Consider the following 18269-nt stretch of genomic DNA (forward strand, 5'->3'; position numbering starts at 1 on the left):
AACAATCCTGCTCAAGTTGTACTGAGGAATAAATATTTACAGGTTCTCCGGGTAAGGGAAAAGAATGCATGGGAAGAGGAGTACCCCGGGGTGTTCCAAAGGAAGTTAGGCATACTGAAAGGTTTCACAAATAGAATAAGAATAAAGGGTGGTGCATGCCCTGTACTTCATAAAGTTAGGAGGGTACCCTTAGCCTTACGTGCCGAGTTAAAGAAGAAATAACATAAGGTATGCCAGCAACGTATCATTGAACTGGGAAACAGCCTTTACAACGAAGGCTGAACAACAAGATGCCTTTACAACGAAGGCCGAACAACAACGTCTGACCAACGCATGTTTTTAAAACGATTTATTTTACAATGAGTATGCCTTTATCACGGATGCCTTTACAACCAATTTCGTTGTAAATGCATTAAAGGTAAAGGCATACTCTTAGTAAAAAAAAATTACATTTGAATGTAAGTATTTTGATAAGTATTAAAGGTATTACGTGTTCTATATATAACACACATATATATATCACACAAACATATACACACACACACACACACACATATATATATATATATATATATTTTTTTTTTTTTCACTTAAAAAACCATAGGTTTCACACATGTTATAGTTAGGTGGACATTTCACTCGTAAAAAACCAATGAAATTCCCCCGTTATAGTTAGTTCAGATAACTATAACTCGCGCGCCCGCAATCCACTGCTCATGAGGTCACATATTACATCACTCATGACATGGTCAGTGGCATCACTCATGACATCACTGATGACATCATCCTTGTGATAGAGTGGCGGTCGCGCGAGTTATATTTATCTGAACTAACTATAACGGGGGAATTTCATTGGTTTTTTACGAGTGAAATGTCCACCTAACTATAACATGTGTGAAACCTATGGTTTTTTAAGTGAATTTGCAAGCTTTTTTAAATGCTAATTCCTAACTATAACGTGTGTGAAACCTATGGTTTTTTAAGTGAATTTGTACGTTTGTATGTATTATTATATATTTTTTTTAAGGTTTATCACCGTGCGCGCACCGTGCGCGCACCCCGCGATTTAAAAAAAAAATAAAAAAATGTTCACCCTTCGGGGTCCTTCAGGGACCCCTTGACAAAGGCTAGGGGGTCAGGAACTCTCTACCCTGCCCCCTTTTCACGTTTGCCACCTCTCTTTTTCACTGTTGCAACCAAAACAAACAAAATGGCGGCCGACACTTCCTGATTTCGACCGATTCGAACGTTGACTGACATGTAACCACCAATCAGAATTACGCTCGCGCACGTTAGGGTGCGCGCACGGTGCGCGCCTATAGATATTTATGTACTTTTAACTGCAATTTTCTCAGGAACTACTGAACAGATTGACTCCATATATGCAAAAGGCACATGCCTGACCTGAGGACTACCTCTCTGCCAAATTTCAAGTAATTCTGTTCAGCCGTTCGGGCTGTACCTTCGACTAAAGGTCCTATGGGAAAATGCATGGGGAAAACGCGTTTTGGGACCCCCCTTTTTTCTCAGCCCCCGCTTGACGAATCACCCCGAGACTTCCAGGGTAGGAGCTGAGCGGAGCGCCCCATTAGTTTTGAAAATTTCGCGAGGATTCGTCAACCGGCACCAAAGTTATTCAAAATAGAATTTTCAGATTTCCTATGGAAACACGGTCCTAACTATAACTATCTACTGGCGACCGCCAGTAGAAAATATATATATATATATATATATATATATATATATTCACTTTAAAAACCATAGGTTTCACACATATTATAGTTAGCTGGACATTTCACTCGTGAAAAACCATTGAAATTCCCCCGTTATAGTTAGTGCAGGCAACTATAACTCACGCGACTGCAATCCTCTGCTGATGACGTAAGATATTACATCACTGTATTTAGACACTTATTTACCCATGTCTTCTTCCATTAATTTTTAGCTATACATATATTACAAATATTTTTTTTTCAGAAAGACACATATGTCATCAGTGATGTAATATCTGACGTCATCAGCAGAGGAATCCCCCCCGAGACTTTCAGGGAAGGAGCGGAGCGGAGCGCCCCACCTATTTTGAAAATTTCGCGAGGATTTGTCAATCGGCGCCAAAGTTATTCCAAATAGAATGTTGCGGATTTCCTATGGAAACACGATCCTAACTATAACTATCTACTGGCGACCGCCAGTAGATATATATACATATATATATATATATATTCCGTTCTTAGCCCTCGATCCGGCATCGGTGCTTCTTCCTGGGGAGATGTGTGTTTCTCCCACAGGGCCAAGCCGGTACTTAATGCTTCCACTTCCATTTTTTGCCAAAGGCAAAGATTTGAAGCGCACTCACTCGGGATTTGCTTATATTTTCCTTTATTTGTGCAAAAGGGCCATTGCCATGTCCAATGCGTTTCGGTCCTTTCCTCAGACCTTGATCACAGGATAATTGTTTGGCATTAACAGACATCATTTATTTCTAAAGCCACAGCTATTTCCTGTTTCCTTCTGCCATTGCATGCTGGTACATGTAGTATGGCACACTTATAAAGTAACATCGTGCATAGTGCAATTAATTATAAAGTGCTGAAGTGCTCAAAGTGCCGACCTGTGCGGATGAGTGTCTTAAAAACATTTACATTTTGTGTATTACTGAGGCATAATTTACACAAATAATTTTATGTTGCATTAGGTATACTTTCAATATTTTGCCCAAAAAAATTGAAATTTTATTTAATTAGTTCTGCGATATTACTTTGTCCAAGGTTGTGGCTCTTTAGTGAGGTAATTTATTTGTACCCAAACACCTTTACAGTGGTTGTTAGACTTTTGGCTCTCTAGTGAGCCCACTTATTCTCTTCATCCGGATTAAAACCCCTCGGATTAATCAGGGAGAGGAGACCATATGGAAAAACTGTTACGACAGACGTAATCCAAACATATTGTGTCAATAAGAACATTAAATCCGAGGGATATAAATCAGGATGAAGAACTTTACGTACATCTTTAAGGAATACAAATATATGAAGCTACTCAGAAATTAAGGTAACATAAAAAGAGGATAAGTGGGCCCACTAGAGAGCCAAAAGGTTGTTAAAGCCCCCGGGTGGGCCAGGACCTCGGGGTAATCCCAATTTATGAAGGGGGGGCACGCAGGGGCCCATGGGGGCCACCGCAGCCCCAGGGACCGCCACCTCCCCGAGGCTTTATTATTTATGTGCGGGGACAAGCGGCTCGCCGCAGCCCTGGGGACCGCCACCTCCCCGGGGCTTGAACAATAAATGTGTGGGGGGTTTCCAAACCCCCCCCCCCCCCGCTGTCCCAGGGACCGCTACCACCCTGGGGCTTTATTATAATTGAGGCGGGGGGCCTGGCGGCGCCCCCCCAGCCCCGGGGAACACCACCTCCCCGGGGCTTTATTATTTATGTGTGGAGGGCACGCGCCCCCCCCCCTGCAGCCCAGGGGATCACCATCTCCCCGGGGCAATGTTGATTATGTTCGGGGGGCCTCGCGGCCCCCCACAGCCCCGGGGACCGCCACCTCCCTGGGCTTAAATACAATTAAAAAGTGTGGGGGGCTCCTGCCCCTTCCCACACTGCCCCGGGGACCAACACCTCCCCAGGCTGAACTTTATTTAAATATGGGGGTCCGTTGTGGGGTTCCAGGGACCACCACCTCCCCGGGGCTATGCAAATGATGGGAGGGGGCAGCGTGGCGCCCCTCCTGGAGCCCTCGCAAGGGGAGCTGCATATCAGCAGCTCCCCTTGCCCAAAAGCAATGCCGGCTCCTGCAGGAGGTGGGGAGCCGGCAGGGACCGCGGGGCATTGGGGATCCCCCCACGGTGCCCAACGTGAGGGTGGCCCAGGGCATGGGGTCCCCGGGGCCAGAAGTGGCCCAGGAGGGGGCCATTCGGCCCCCCCTCCCATAAATATATATAGATATTTTTTTAAAGGCTGGCCAGGCCCCAGGGGATGGGGTCCCCGAGGCCATAATTGGCCTGAGGAGGGTGGCCCCGCGGACCCCCTCCACAAAAAAAAACCAAGGCTGGCCAGGCCCTGGGCATTGGGGTCCCCGGGGCTATAAGTAGCCCAGGGGAGGGGTGCCACGCGGCCCCCCTCCCAGTAAAATTAATAAAAAAATGGAACACCATCCCCCAGGGCCATAATTGGCCTGAGGAGGGGGGCAACGCAGCCCCCTCCAAACAAAATAATTAAAAAAAGAAGGCTGGCCAGGCCCTAGGGGTTGGGGTCTCCGGGGCCATAATTGGCCTCTGGAGGGGGGCCACGCGGCCCCCCTCCCAAATTTGTTTATTTTAAAAACCACAGGGCTGGCCAGGCCCGGGGGGATGGTGTCCCCGGGGCCAGAAGTGGCTATGGGAAGGGGGGCCACGTGGCCCCCTCCCATAAAATAAAAGAAACGGCAACTCTTCAGAGACTCCGCCCCCTCCCTGCATTACTCTGCAAACACGCCTCCTGGCGCGCTCTGCGTTGGGGGATTAATTCCTCATTGCTAGTGAGGATCTCTGGGGGCCAACTAGGCCCCCAGGAACCTCCAGTAAGCCCCACACAGTGGGATTGCTGAGAGGTGCCATGAGGCTACGCCCCCTTTTTACACCACTCTGTAAACACGCCTCGCACTGCTGCTGGGGTGACGAAGTCCCCTTGTGTCCTGAGACCCTCAGGAGTGAAGTGGACTTCATACCCCAAGCAGCAGTGCGCCAGGAGGCGCGTTTGCAGAGTGTTGTAAAAGGGGGCATGGTCTTGACCCACTCTCAGCAATCCAGCTGTGTGGGGCTTACTGGAGTTACCTGGTGGGATAGTTGGCCCCCAGGACCCTCAGTATTCAAGGGGTCTTAATCCCCCAACTTAGAACGTGCCAAGAGGTGCGTTTGCATAGTGGTGGAGAAAGGGGCCATGGCCTGTAAAAAACCTTAGAAATTCACTAAAAAAAACATAGGTTTCAGGGACGTTATAGTTAGAAATTAGCATTTAAAAAACCTTAGAAATTTACTGAAAGAAAACACAGGTTTCAGGGACTTTATAATTAGTTTGACATTTCACTCGTACAAAAACCAGAGAAATTCGGCCGTTATAGTTAGTTGAGCTAACTAGAACTCGCGCCCCTGCAATGCACTGCTGATGATGTCCCATATTACATCATTCATGACATGGTCAGTGACATCACTGATGACATCATCCAGTGACTGTGTTTCTGTAATGTTTAAATATGTTTTTTATATATATATATATATATATAACCAAGTCCTTCGTACAAGGCAAAGGATGACGACGCCGTGTCCAGGTTCAAAAGGATATTTATTGCTTATACAGCCGGTTTGGACGCGTTTCGCCTGCCCAGCAGGCTTGCTCACCAACTGTTTGTGCAAGTTTCAAAACCTTATTTACATGCTTACGTGTTCGTCCCGAGTCACGTGACGTGACTACAACCACAATACCATGGAAAACAGACTCGTAGTTTATACCAAAACAGAATTAATTCTTCAACCTTGGTAGAAAGAATACGCACATATATACTTAAGTCTGTGTGAATTACGGCAAGTACATTAGCGGAATTAGAAATAGATTGACACATTTTTATAATAAATCACGATCAATGTCAATAAAAAGAATATTCTTCATGATATCATTGTACCTGGTGTTTGACAATCATAACCAAAACATGGTACCAATAATGTATTACTCTTATCGCAATTACTGAGTTTTACCGCTTACATACCACCCCGTTACTCAACATCTTATTGGCCAAATAGAGCCCAAGTGGGCCTAAATTCACTTATGCTCAGTGCACTCTAAACAATAATTATGTCAGACAGTCTGAATTCCACAAGTCATATACCGTGCAAAGGACAAACACATTCAAAAAATTACATTAAAAACAGTGTCGAGGGAGGTTTTTTGGCTGCTAGTCTTTCATCAATTCATTCTCAAATTAATTATAAATGCGTGATAAGGTCTTCTTCCATATTCAGACCTATGGGGGTACGTGTGTTTAAGGCAAGAATGTAAGAAGATTCAAGTCTCCTTAACTTTTTTTCGCGATTGCCCCCTCTTACATTCGGCATGATGCAGTCGATGACAAAGTAGGATAATCCCTTTTCGTTTTTGGCATGGTGGGATTCGAAATGCCGGGCCACGGGGTACGTTCGATCCCCGTTTTTAATGGCCCTCAGATGCTGTAAGATTCTCTTATGCACCGGATGGATTGTGCTGCCCACGTACCTCAAGCCACAAGGGCATTGAAGCACGTAGACAGCATAATCAGTCTTGCACGTGAAACATCCCTGAATCTTCTTTACTCTCTTTGAAAGACCCAGTGCATAAGATACAGTGTTTTTCCCGTGTATGCAAGCCTTACATTTGTTGCATTTCAAAAAACCTGGTTTTTGCATTAACCAGGCACTGCCCTTGGACACAGCTTTTTTAGTGGGCAGCATGTTCGATACTAGCATCTGTTTAAATGATCTAGCTTTTCGGAAGGTTATTGCTGGTTTTTTCCGAACCGCTTTCCCCAAAAGGGGGTCATTTCGAATTATATGCCAATGTTTGGTGAGTATGCCTCTAATCTGTCTATGCTTTGTATTGAAAGAGGTGATCATTCTTATTTCCTTATTGTTTCTTTTGATTTTGCTATTGCTCACATTAAAAAGAATGTCCTCTCTCGGTCGTTGTTTAGCTTTCGTTACAGCTTGGCTGATGACCTCTTCTGTATAACCCCTGGCCTTAAAGCGGTTCGTTAAACCTGAGAGTTCTTGGTCAATAATCTTTTCCTCACTACAGTTACGAATTGTCCTGAGGCTCTCCCCATAAGGGATACTTTTGATCAGGCTAAAGGGGTGGAAGCTTTTGGCATGCAGCACTGTGTTGCTAGAAGTCGGTTTCCTAAACAATTTGGAATGAACCCTCTCTTCTTTGATATAGACAGTGAGATCTAAAAAGTTAACTTCAGTTTCACTGATGGTGCTGGTGAAACTCAAATTTAGATCGTTCGTTTGAAGTTTGTCAATAAAGTTTTGGGCAGCTAGTTTAGGCCCTTTCCAAATGACGAAAAGGTCGTCTATATAGCGACTCCAAAGCAGCACATTCTCCTCCCATTCTTCCTGATACAAGGCTCTGACCATCTGCTCCTCCCACCAGCCCATATGCAAATTCGCATAGCTGGGGGCGAAGCGGGTGCCCATCGCTGTTCCGCATGTCTGCTGATACAGCTGATCATTAAAGAGGAAGAAGTTGTTTTTTAAGCAAGTGGAGATCATGGAGAGCAGCATTTGTGTATGCGACCATAGTTTGATAGGGCGGTTGCCCAGAAAGTGTTTGACAGCTTTGAGGCCATCTTCATGTCTTATACTAGTGTATAGTGAGCAAACATCTATAGTCACTAGCAGAAGGTCCTTTTCCCATGGGAGGTCATAGATTTTCTTCAGAAAATCACCCGTGTCTTGAATAAAAGCTGGTAAAGTGCGAACCAAGGGACACAAAAAAGAATCAATAAATTTAGACGTGTTTTCAAACGCCCCCCCTATGGCGGAAATAATTGGTCTCCCCGGGGGGTTATGCATACTTTTGTGCACCTTGGGGATCAGGTAGAACACCGGAGTCACAGGATTAGCGATTTTAAGGAAGGCTAATTCATCACGTGTCAACAAATTTTGACTATACCACAAATAGAGCTGATCATTGTACAATTTATAGCTTGTATGCATCACATTGTCATTGATTTTGTTATAGTTATGCACATCATTCAATTGCCTATGAGCTTCTATAAGGTAGCTCTTCTTGTCCCATAGGACAATATTGCCTCCTTTGTCCGCGTTGCGGACTATACAAGTCTCATCTGTGGAAAGTTTATTAATCAATGCACTGTACTCTTGTTGGTGCTTAGATAGAGCTTTATATTTCACACTAGTGCATTTTTCCAAATTTTTAAGATCATTAATCACCAGTTCATTATAGACGTCCACGGCATCTCTAGCGGAGAGCGGCATGAATCTGGAAGGTAGTCTGAATTTTGTGGGGTCATTTCCCCCAATGTCAACTTCCTGGTCCCTGGCTATGTCTTGCACTTGACTGCTGGTTGCCGTTATGTCTATTGTATTAGATGTCGTGCCCTCATTGGCCATAGGATTGGATAATTCATCCATCGGTCTTAGATTTAGGAGCAAGTCCATATCGTTGACAACTAGTTCTGCGGGGGATATATCATCAGCAGTGTTTGATTGCACTATCCGAGATCCCTCGTCGCGATTGGAGGCAAAATGTTTTCTCAATTTGAGTGTTCTTATAAATTTGAAAACATCTACTCTTGTTTTAACATAGTCAAAATCAGCAGGTGGGCAGTAGGAAAGGCCAAGGCTCAGAATATTAACCTCTTGCTCAGAAAGTTTGATGTTGGTCATGTTGATTACTTGGTTGTTTTTCTCAGAGTCACAAGCCATCATTACTTGCTGTTCTTTCCTCTGCCAAAGTTTTGACCCCTTGCGCCTTTGTTGCCTCTGCCTCTTCCTCTTCGTGCTCCCACGCTTGTCTGAGGTGGGCGTGGGCGGAGATTGAATCTCCTTTCTTGCTCTAAAAAACTGAATTCATCTATTACTGACGGTATTGCACCTCCTTCATGGCCATGGGCATTTTCATCGATATCTGTATCGACTTCAGAACTGGGAATGCTACTGAGCTCTGCCTGGGCATTCGCTTGCGTGTGGCTGCTGGGATTCATCCGTTGCCTTCGGAGAGTATCAAATTTCCTGGCAAATGTATAAATTTGCCCACGCTCATAGTCATTTTTGTCCCGGATAAATTTTTGTGCCTTTCTCTCTTTGATTGTATTTTCTAGTTTGATTAATCTTTCCTTCATTTCTTTTGTGAATTTCTCAATTGGTGCCTGGTTGGTTTCTTTTTCCAGCACCCTCTGATTAGGAGTGTGGCGGCAGTTACCTGAGCAAAGAGGAGCGAATATATATATATATATATATATATATATATATATATATATATATATATATATATATATATATATATATATAAACACCAAGGTGTATTGAAGAATGAATGGGTGTATGAGTGTCTGAATGGATGATTTAGTAGGTGCGTGACTGACTGCATAAGTGATTAAATGTGTCCTACTGAATGCATGGGTTAGTGACTAAACTGTGTGAATGTCTGTATCAGTCTGTCAGCTGCTGTGTAAGCGGCTGCATGGGTTGTTGAGTAGCTTCAGGAGTGTCTAAATGGGTTATTGATTGGTTGTCTGAGTATTTGTATGGGTCCCTGAGTGTCTGTGTGGGTGGGTGGGGGGTGTGACTCTGTGCATGGATGTGTAAGTGGGTGATTCACTGGGTGTATGGGTTCAAGACTGCATGTGTGAAGGGCTGTAAGGGTGGGTGAGTGTGTGTATGGGTTTGTTGGTGAGTGAATGGATGTCTCAGTGGTAACTGTGTGAGTAACTACATATGTGAAAGGCAGTATATGTGAGTGTTGGAGTATATAAATGAAATGTGAGAGTGAGTGATTTTGAGAGTGGCTGTATGGATGAGTGTGTGCTTGTATCAGTGATTGTATAAGAGAGTAAGTATGTGTTAGTATATGTATGAATAAGTGATGTGGTGTGTGTATAACTGTGTAGGTTAGTGAATGGGAGTGTGATTGATTCTTTGCATGACTGACTAGGTGTGTGAGTAACTATACGGATGAGTGGCGGTGTGTGAGTGTCTGTGTAGGGTTATGAGTGCATATGATAGTGCTGTATTGATGAGTGTGCATGTATGAATGACTGTATGGTTGAATGAGTGGATGCGTGTGTAGACCTAGGAAGTATGTATGAGTGCGTATGTAGTAAATGGTATTGGTGTGTCTATGGTTTCGAAAATGGTAGCCTGCATTTTAGAGTGGGTGTATCAAAGGTTATATCAGGGTATGAGGAGGTGCATCAGATTATCACATGGATGAGGTAATCAGTGATGTCATCAGTGATGTCACTGACGATGTCATGAATGATATAATATGTGACATCATCAGCAGTGCATTACAGGGGCGCGGGTTATAGTTAGCTCAACTAGCTATAACGGCCGAATTTCTCTGGATTTGTACGAGTGAAATGTCCAACTAACTATAAAGTCCCTTAAACCTGTGATTTTTCAGTGAATATATATATATAAAGATGTATACAGTGGCATGGGTATTTTAAGGGTGGGTGTGGGTTTTTGGGTGGCGAGAGTATTTTTAGAGTTTAGGGTAGTTATGGATTTATGGGTGGCAAGGGTATCTTTAGGGTGGGTATGAGTTTTTGAGTGGCAAGGTTAATGTTAGGGTTTAGGGTGGGTGTGGGTTTTTGGGTAGCAAGGGTATTTTTCAAGTGTTGGGTGGGTATGGGTTTCTGGGTGGCAAAGGTAATTTTAGGGTTCAGATTGGGTATGGGGTTTTGGGTGGCAAGGGTAATTTTAGGGTTTATGGTGGGTAGGGTTTTTTGGGGGGCAAGGGTAATTTTATCATTTAGGGTGGGTATGGGTTTTTGTGTGGCAAGGATAATTTTAGGGTTCAGATTGGGTAGGAGGTTTGGGGTAGCAAGGGTATTTTAAGGGTTTAGGGTGGGTATGGGTTTTTGGTTGGCAAGGGTATTTAGGGTTTAGGGTGAGTGGGTGTTTTTGGGTGGCAAGGGACATTTTAGGATTTAGGGTGGGTATGGGTTTTTGGGTGGCAAGGGTATTTTAGGGTGGGTATGGGTTTTGGGGTGGAAAGGGTATTTTTAAGGGTTTAGGGTGGGTATAGTTTTTTGGGTGGAAAGGGAATATTTAAGGTTTGGGGTTGGTGTAGATTTTGGGTGGAAAGGGAATTTATAATGTAAAGAGTGAGTATGGGTATATATATATATATATATATATATATATATATATATATATATATAGTGCATAATACTTCCCAATATTATTTGTACCACACATATGTCTTTACAATGCATGCCATTACCACAAAAATGTAAGTATTTTACAGGTACATACAAACCCATTACATATATATTCAAGGGTTTATACGTACCTGTAAAATAGATACATTTTTGTGATACTGTGGTAAAGGCATTCGTGGTAAAACATAGTTGTTAAAACTTTCGTGGTTCAGACTAAGTCATTGTTAAGGTGTTGTTGTAAAGACTCTCGTTGTTCCAGCGGTCGTTGTTACATCATACATCCCATTGAACCTATAGAATGTTCAAATTGGGTAGTCTTTCATAACTCCAGGTTTGATTTGTTTCAAACGTACCCCGTTTGGGTTGACATCGGCTACAGCCGTATTTCAGAGGGTTGCAGAACGTTTACTCAAGGGTCTAGAAGGAGTTATTGCATTCCAGGACAATGTTTTAGTATTTGGTAAGGACCAGGTTCAACGCGATAGGAGGGTGCTGCAAGTTTTGTCCATTTTAAGAGAGGATGGAGCGACACTGGGTGTGGGCAAATGCAAATGTAACTTTCTCAGCATTGAATATTTAGGTTACAAATTGTCAGAAAATGGTGTAGAGCCCAAGTCCAAATTAGTGGATGTAAATGGCAATTTTAAACCTCCAGAGAACAAAGATCAATTACAATCCATTTTGGGTCTGATTGAATTTTACACCAGACTCATTACCAAATGTGCAGAAAAAAGACTCAACAGGCGGAATCTGCTCAAAAATAATGTTCGCTTTGTGTGGTGCGGGGGTGAACCAAGAATTTGAATATATTAGAAAGGAGGTTATGCCTGCAATAACTTTGAAACCGTTTGATACTCAGGACAAAAGTATCATCATGACTAACGCCAGTCAGATGGGCCTTGGTGCTGCAATTATGCGGCGCAGGGATGGCAAGGATGAAGCTGTAGCTTTTGCCTTTAGAAGTTTGAAGGGATCGGAGTCATCTTATTCAGTAATCAAGAGAGACATTAGTGTGTTTGTGGGGTATTGAACGTTTTAAAATGTTGTTGTGGGGCACACGTTTCACTGTACGAGCTGATCACAAACCTCTTGTTCAACTTTTTACCACCAAAAGTATGGAACATGCCACACCAAGATTTGCCAAATGGCTATACAGACTTCACCAATATGATTATCATGTGAGGTACGTACCTAGAGCCAAAAATGTGTAGGAGGATTGCATGTCTTGTCTCGCTAGTTGTGATCAGCGTGAGAATGTTGAAACCATGGCTGAAGTTGGAGTGGAAGCAGATTTAGTGTGTGTGGTAGAACAACATTGTCATGGGGCCATATTAGGGAATGAATGGGTTGCTGCTTGTGAATTGGATGAGCAATTGAAGGAAGCAAAAGAAGTTATTCTTCAAAGCTGGTCATTATAGAAATCTAATGGGGTGAAAAGTGATGTGTATAAGCACGTCTTTGAAGAATTGGCCATAGTTAATGGTCTTTTGATCTGGTTTAGTGTGCTGGTGGTGCCGGAGGGAATGAGAAGTAGGGTTATGGCATTAGTTCATGAGAGACATATAGGTATGAGAGCGATGAAAAGGATACGTCAGAATTTTTGGTGGCCTGGGAAGGACAGATGTGTGGAGCACTATGTAAGGGATTGCATTAATTGTGCCAGAAGTGATACATCCCAGGTTACTGTTCCTAGTCCTGTGGAAGCAATAGAGGTACCATTCAAAGATTGGAGCAAATTGGCCATCAATATTATTGGCCCCATTGTTTTTACTGATGGAGTGTTAGAGTATGGTATTGTAGTGGTGGATTTTTACAGCCATTGGCCGGAAAATACATTTGTGAAATTTCCTAATAGTTCTAAAATCATTAGGGTTTTGGATTCCCTTTTTGATAAGGAAGGTATTCCTGAGCAGATCCTGTCAGACAATGGTTGTCAGATTACATCTTAGAATTCTTTGAGTTTTTAAGCTTTTTAGGAATTTGGAACACTAGAACTTCTTTATACCATCCCAGGAGTAACGGTTTAGTGGAAAGGGTCAATTGAGTCCTCAATGACAATATTCAGTTATCTAGAGCTAATAGATTGAATTGTAAAGTGGAAGTAAGGAAGTTATTGTGGGCTGTTCGCCCCATTCCCAACTCAGAGACAGGTGTGTCACCTTTTGTATTATTGAGAGACAGAGTATCTTCGATTAAAATGATAAAACAGTGAATGGGAGAGTTTTCCATTTCCAAGGATAAGTTGGATGATGTAAGTAGGAAGGGAGAACAAGCTCAGGCCATATATGTCAGGAAACAAGGACAGATGTCAAAATGATAGTAGGGGGTTTCGTGAGAATTAAAATTCCTAGGATCATACCGAAAGGTGTATCTAAATTCTCTGCACCCAAAAAACTGGTGGTGGTGAGGAAGAGTGTTGTTAAATTGGAAGATGGCAAGTGCTGGAAAAAGGATAACCTTGCTATGGCTCATGACATAGGAAGGGAAAAGATTAGAGGTGGGAATGAGATGTATGCTTGTAGTAATGGTGAGAGGTGTGATGGAGTTATAAAAGGGCGTATGCGAAGGAGAGTGTCCACAAGGAGAAGGAATCCCCCGAACAAATTGCAAGAATTTATTCTTGGAGGTTTCAAATGTGCTTCCACCATATACTGTACATATGATAGAATGATTTGTGTTGTAAGTATGTTACTATTTTTGTGTAATTAAATATTTTATGTTATAAGAGGAAGGATGTGTTGGGTCCTTGCATTCCTCTGTGGAATGTGAGTGTTTCCATAGGGAGAGAAGGCGGGGATTGAAGGGAGGCAGGAGCGTTAGCTTGCGCTGTGCAATGGTCCTGCTGCTGCCCTTATCATAAATAAAAGGTTACCTACAAACATGTTTACTTGTAGACACATTATCATTTATACGTTACATAATAGAATGGATATAGACACCTCTAACAATAATATGCAGGACAAGAATTCTGCAACAACATAACATTTATTATAGTGCAAAATAAATGGCACATGTCCTAGCACCTAAGATACAACACCATTTTTAGTGTAAACCTTACTTGTAAGATGCACGTTATTTCTTTGCTATTTTACGTATAGCTCTTATATTTTCACTTCTAAGTACCGTAAATATCAGCTGTTACTATTACCCAATGGTGATGGTCAATGTACCGACCTTTGATATTGAGCCCATTAATTGTTTGCAACTTAAGCCCGCCTCTAGCTGCGCCCAAACATCATGACTTATTTGGGTGAGTTCTTGAACTTATTCTTCTCCATTTAAAGCACCGTCATGAATGAAGTACGACACCCGAGAGGCTTAAAGTAAAATGTCAATACCACACCGGCTAGAAGAGCTCACTCGCGATAGGTCTTTACATTTCTATCCATACGCCCCCCACCCCCCCCTCCCCCGCATCCGGGGGTGGAGAAACAGTTTCTTCCTCACACGCCCCATACACTAAGAGACACACTCACCGGGTCTGTGTCTCGGTCGGCTCAGATTCTGCTAGAAACGGGCAAAGTGTGGAAACACACGGCTTCTTCTTTGATGTTTAGTGACGTCACAAAGCGAGACATTGGCGCTGCCGGCACCAAAAATATAAACAAAAGCAACTGTCAAACCTTCTGGCGTCGCACGCAAAGGCGTCACACTGAGCGACTGATCGACGGCCATGTTAGGTTGGGCAATCTTTTTATTTATTTTTTATTTGAGGGTGGGTGGTGGTGTCCCAGTTCCTGGAAACCCGTACTAATATATTTGGTACCGTCGAGCCTATATTTCAGAGTTTCAGTTAGGAAAACTGTAAATTAAAACGTCTGAGATATGTAGTAATGTCTCAGCCGTTTACAATGAGACTCACTGAAGCATCTATGAGAATAATACGGAAATGCTTTTTGCTTATTTGCAAAGGAAGACCGCTTTTCAAATAAATAAAATATTTTAGGAGAATTTGGGGAAGGTTTACCTTTTAAAAGGGTTTTCTTTGCTGCACTTAAATTCAATCAACGGTATCACAACATGGTCGGCGCTTTCGGTGCACATGTTCAGTATAGCTGTAGATTTATTTATTTATTTATTTAGTGCATTTTTATAAAGCGCGGGCATTACTCGAAGGTGTCAGAGCGCTGTACAATAGAACCAGTTACGTTACAAGAGAAAAGTGTTACACAATAGAACATTACAAAGATAAACAGGAGAAACACAAAATCCAACACAGCACGCAAGGGTGAAGAATGTACAAGAAAAAATTAAAATTTACAATGATGAGCGAACTTCTTCGAGGGGCCTGAGAATTAAAGTATTAGTTCTGAAAGTGTCTATGGAAGAGAAGAGATTTGAGGTCAGCTTTGAAGATCCGGGTAGAGGAGGTGGCATGGAGCAATGGGGGAAGCGAGTTCCAGATTCTCACCGCATTGCCAGAGAAGGATTGCGCCATCGATCTTTCCCTTTTGAAGGAGGGGGGGGGGCTCAAGCAGAAGCTTTTCCGCATTGCGAGAAGGTCGAGAGCCTCCGGACAATTTCAATTTATTCGCCAGGTCACGAGGGGAGGACGTGTGCAAGGCTTTGTGTGTGATGCAGGCAGTTTTGTATATAGATCTTGATGGAGCAAGGTTTCGTATAAAAAGAAACTTGCTTGTATGCAATCCTCTCGAATAACCTGTAACACTATAATCAATCTGTCTGTGAGTACTAATGATGGAGCAGGTAAACAAAATTTGTATACCTCCTCTAAATTTGCATGAAATTAATTACGTAATCATTCTAAATTTAACTCGTACTAATTGGTTTGAAGTGAAATATAATAATCAACTATACACCTTGATAAACACAAGATTCACGTGGGACTAAAATGCTCATTGCATGACAGAACAACTGATTAATTAACTATGGTACGCGAACTAACTTTAGATTGTGATGAAATAGAAAATTGCATGATTATATTGCTTTGTGATGTTTTGTGCTTCTAGTACTGCAAAATGGTGGGTATTATTGCTTTAAATGTTGCTGCAAGCTAGGTAAATACTAATATACATTGGGATTAGTGTGGGTTTAAACATTAGAATCTCCATTTCTATATTTTAATTACTGTTATGTCTGTTTTTGCTTAAGTTGGCATTCGGGCCTACTAGGCCGCAGTACCTAAAATGGAGTCCCTATGAAGCCGTCACCATGTGAGCGCGATGACTTCTGCACAGAATCGGATGGCTCTGGAGATCTCCAAGTGACCTCAGCTATGTGACACCGTGTTCCCTGTCAAGGATATGAGCGTGGTTGACTGCCAACTGACGGACGGTGTGAACAGCAAAGCGGACAATGCAGAACCTGTACTGAAGCGTCTTCTCTTCCTTCAAACGTTACTTTCGAAGCTTTCGCCTGAGAACCAAGTGAATAGTAGAAAATATGTGCTTTCCTATGCCAAGTCCCATGGAGAACCAGTTTACCCTGGGAAACTTTAGAAAGACTCTGATAACCCCAGACTGCCCAATCAGAACATTTCTCTACCCCTAAAATGTTGCTTGTTAGAATGAAGTAAGAGGAAAAAGGGTATAAAATGCCCTCACCCACCAACCATTTGGCTGATCTTTCATGGCGTTGGGTTTGCATTGAGCTGGTGAAAATTTCCATGGTTTACCTTGGGTTTCTTTGATTTTCGGGAAGTTATTTCGTCTGATGGTTTTATCATTGCTGTGGGTCAGACATTTTATCTCGGAGATTTTACCAGAGAATGCAGATAATTCTCTCTTGATCAGAGGGTCGTCAACGTTTGATATTTGGTAACTATTAAATGCACTTTCTAAATCTATGCTTATTTACCGAATGTTCAATTTCTCCTTGAAATAAATTGAATTTATATTATTGACCTATATGCCTAAATGCTAATGCAGAGAAAATTATTATTAGATAAACAAAATTTGGATTGATAAGAAATGAGTTTGTGATTCTTTAATTGAGCACAGAAGATAATCAAATGTTTCCTAGGCTTGAATTGTGTTTTAGCTGGTTCTAATTCACCATCAACCAGTCCAACTAATTGGTCCATCGACCAAGTGGTGGAGTGCCTTGATGTTAAGGTCAGGATTCTATAGGTGCACATGTATATAATGTATATAATGTAAAGAAATTTAATCCTGATAGGTAATGAGGTACCCCCATGTCCAGCGCTTCTTCTCCTGTATCTGGATTCAAATGAGGCAAGTGTGTGTTGGTGTTATGTGCCCCACCAATGAAGGAGTGTATGAATGAGTTGTGATTACGAATCTGTGTCATAGGGAGAATATGTAAATTTGCCCCTCGCGCTGCATCAAATTTCTTGGTATCAGATTGATGGTTTTATTGTATTGGTTCGGTGATTATTGATTTATGTGTAACACTTTATGTTGAGCATTGTCTACGTTACATGTAGTCGGAACTTTGAAACTTCCGGGAATTAGGAAGTTGGTTGCCCTGTATGCAGGCAGGGGAAATGTGTGGCAAGTGAAAACTCTCAGTGCATTGTCTGCTTTCAAAGTGGTAATATCGTTGTGTGTTATCTGTAGGGACATTTTCGGCATGAATGTGTGTGAGTGAAATAGCAATAGGTTCTCTTGTGAAACTCTGGCCTTAATTCTCAGGAGCATTGTAGTCTCCACATGTGTTTTATTCCCAGAGAAACAGTTGCCTTTTGTTTGTTAGAAGGGTAAGGTAGAGGGAAGTGCTACTTTATCAGCGTAACGGAAAATTCTGTGGTAGGGTAGAGGTAAGCACTGCCTACTGGAAAGATAGAATTTGTCAAGAATTCCTGTCATGCGAGGGGAGGAAAACGGTAACCAGCGAAAACGGACTACATCTCCCAGGATGCTTAGCGGTTGAGAGGTTATGTAAACAGGAGAGCTGTTACATAACTCAAGGAAAACACGCCCTTATGTAAACAGGAGAGCTGTTACATAACTCAAGGAAAACACGCCCTTATGTAAACAGGAGAGCTGTTACATAACTCAAGGAAAACACGCCCTTATGTAAACAGGAGAGCTGTTACATAACTCAAGGAAAACACGCCCTTATGTAAACAGGAGAGCTGTTACATAACTCAAGGAAAACACGCCATATAAAGGGAGGAACCGGGAGGTACAACGCTGTCGGATATTGTGTTTACACCGACGTACCTGCTTAGTGAAGAGCAGTGTTCCGGAGTGGTGCTCCAGTAAGGCAAGAACGGAGGTAGGTCGAGTCGTTACTCCCTGGGCCGTGTCTTGCCCCATCGTCACCTGTGAAGGACCCGGAAGTTCTACCGGATAACCATTGAGCTTCGCTTTTTGACTCGGCTGAGTCAAACCGCAGTGGCGCTTTTGCTGGTTGGAGTCGTAACTCC

The 18269-nt window shown here is 42.7% G+C and overlaps 1 protein-coding gene across 5 annotated transcripts in view; it reads right to left on the reverse strand.

Moving 5' to 3' along the window:
- UBN1 (ubinuclein 1) overlaps positions 1-14573 on the reverse strand; it is a 1063877-nt gene extending 1049304 nt beyond the window's left edge. For all 5 annotated transcript variants that reach the window (XM_085632215.1, XM_085632217.1, XM_085632216.1 and 2 more), the window contains exon 1: positions 14395-14573. The gene's annotated coding sequence lies outside the window, so the exon portion shown is untranslated. The remainder of the gene's footprint in view (positions 1-14394) is intronic.
- Between the last annotated feature and the right edge of the window lie 3696 nt (positions 14574-18269).

This window comes from Triturus cristatus, chromosome 10, assembly GCF_964204655.1.
Source record: "Triturus cristatus chromosome 10, aTriCri1.1, whole genome shotgun sequence".
In the NCBI taxonomy this organism is placed as follows: domain Eukaryota; kingdom Metazoa; phylum Chordata; class Amphibia; order Caudata; family Salamandridae; genus Triturus; species Triturus cristatus.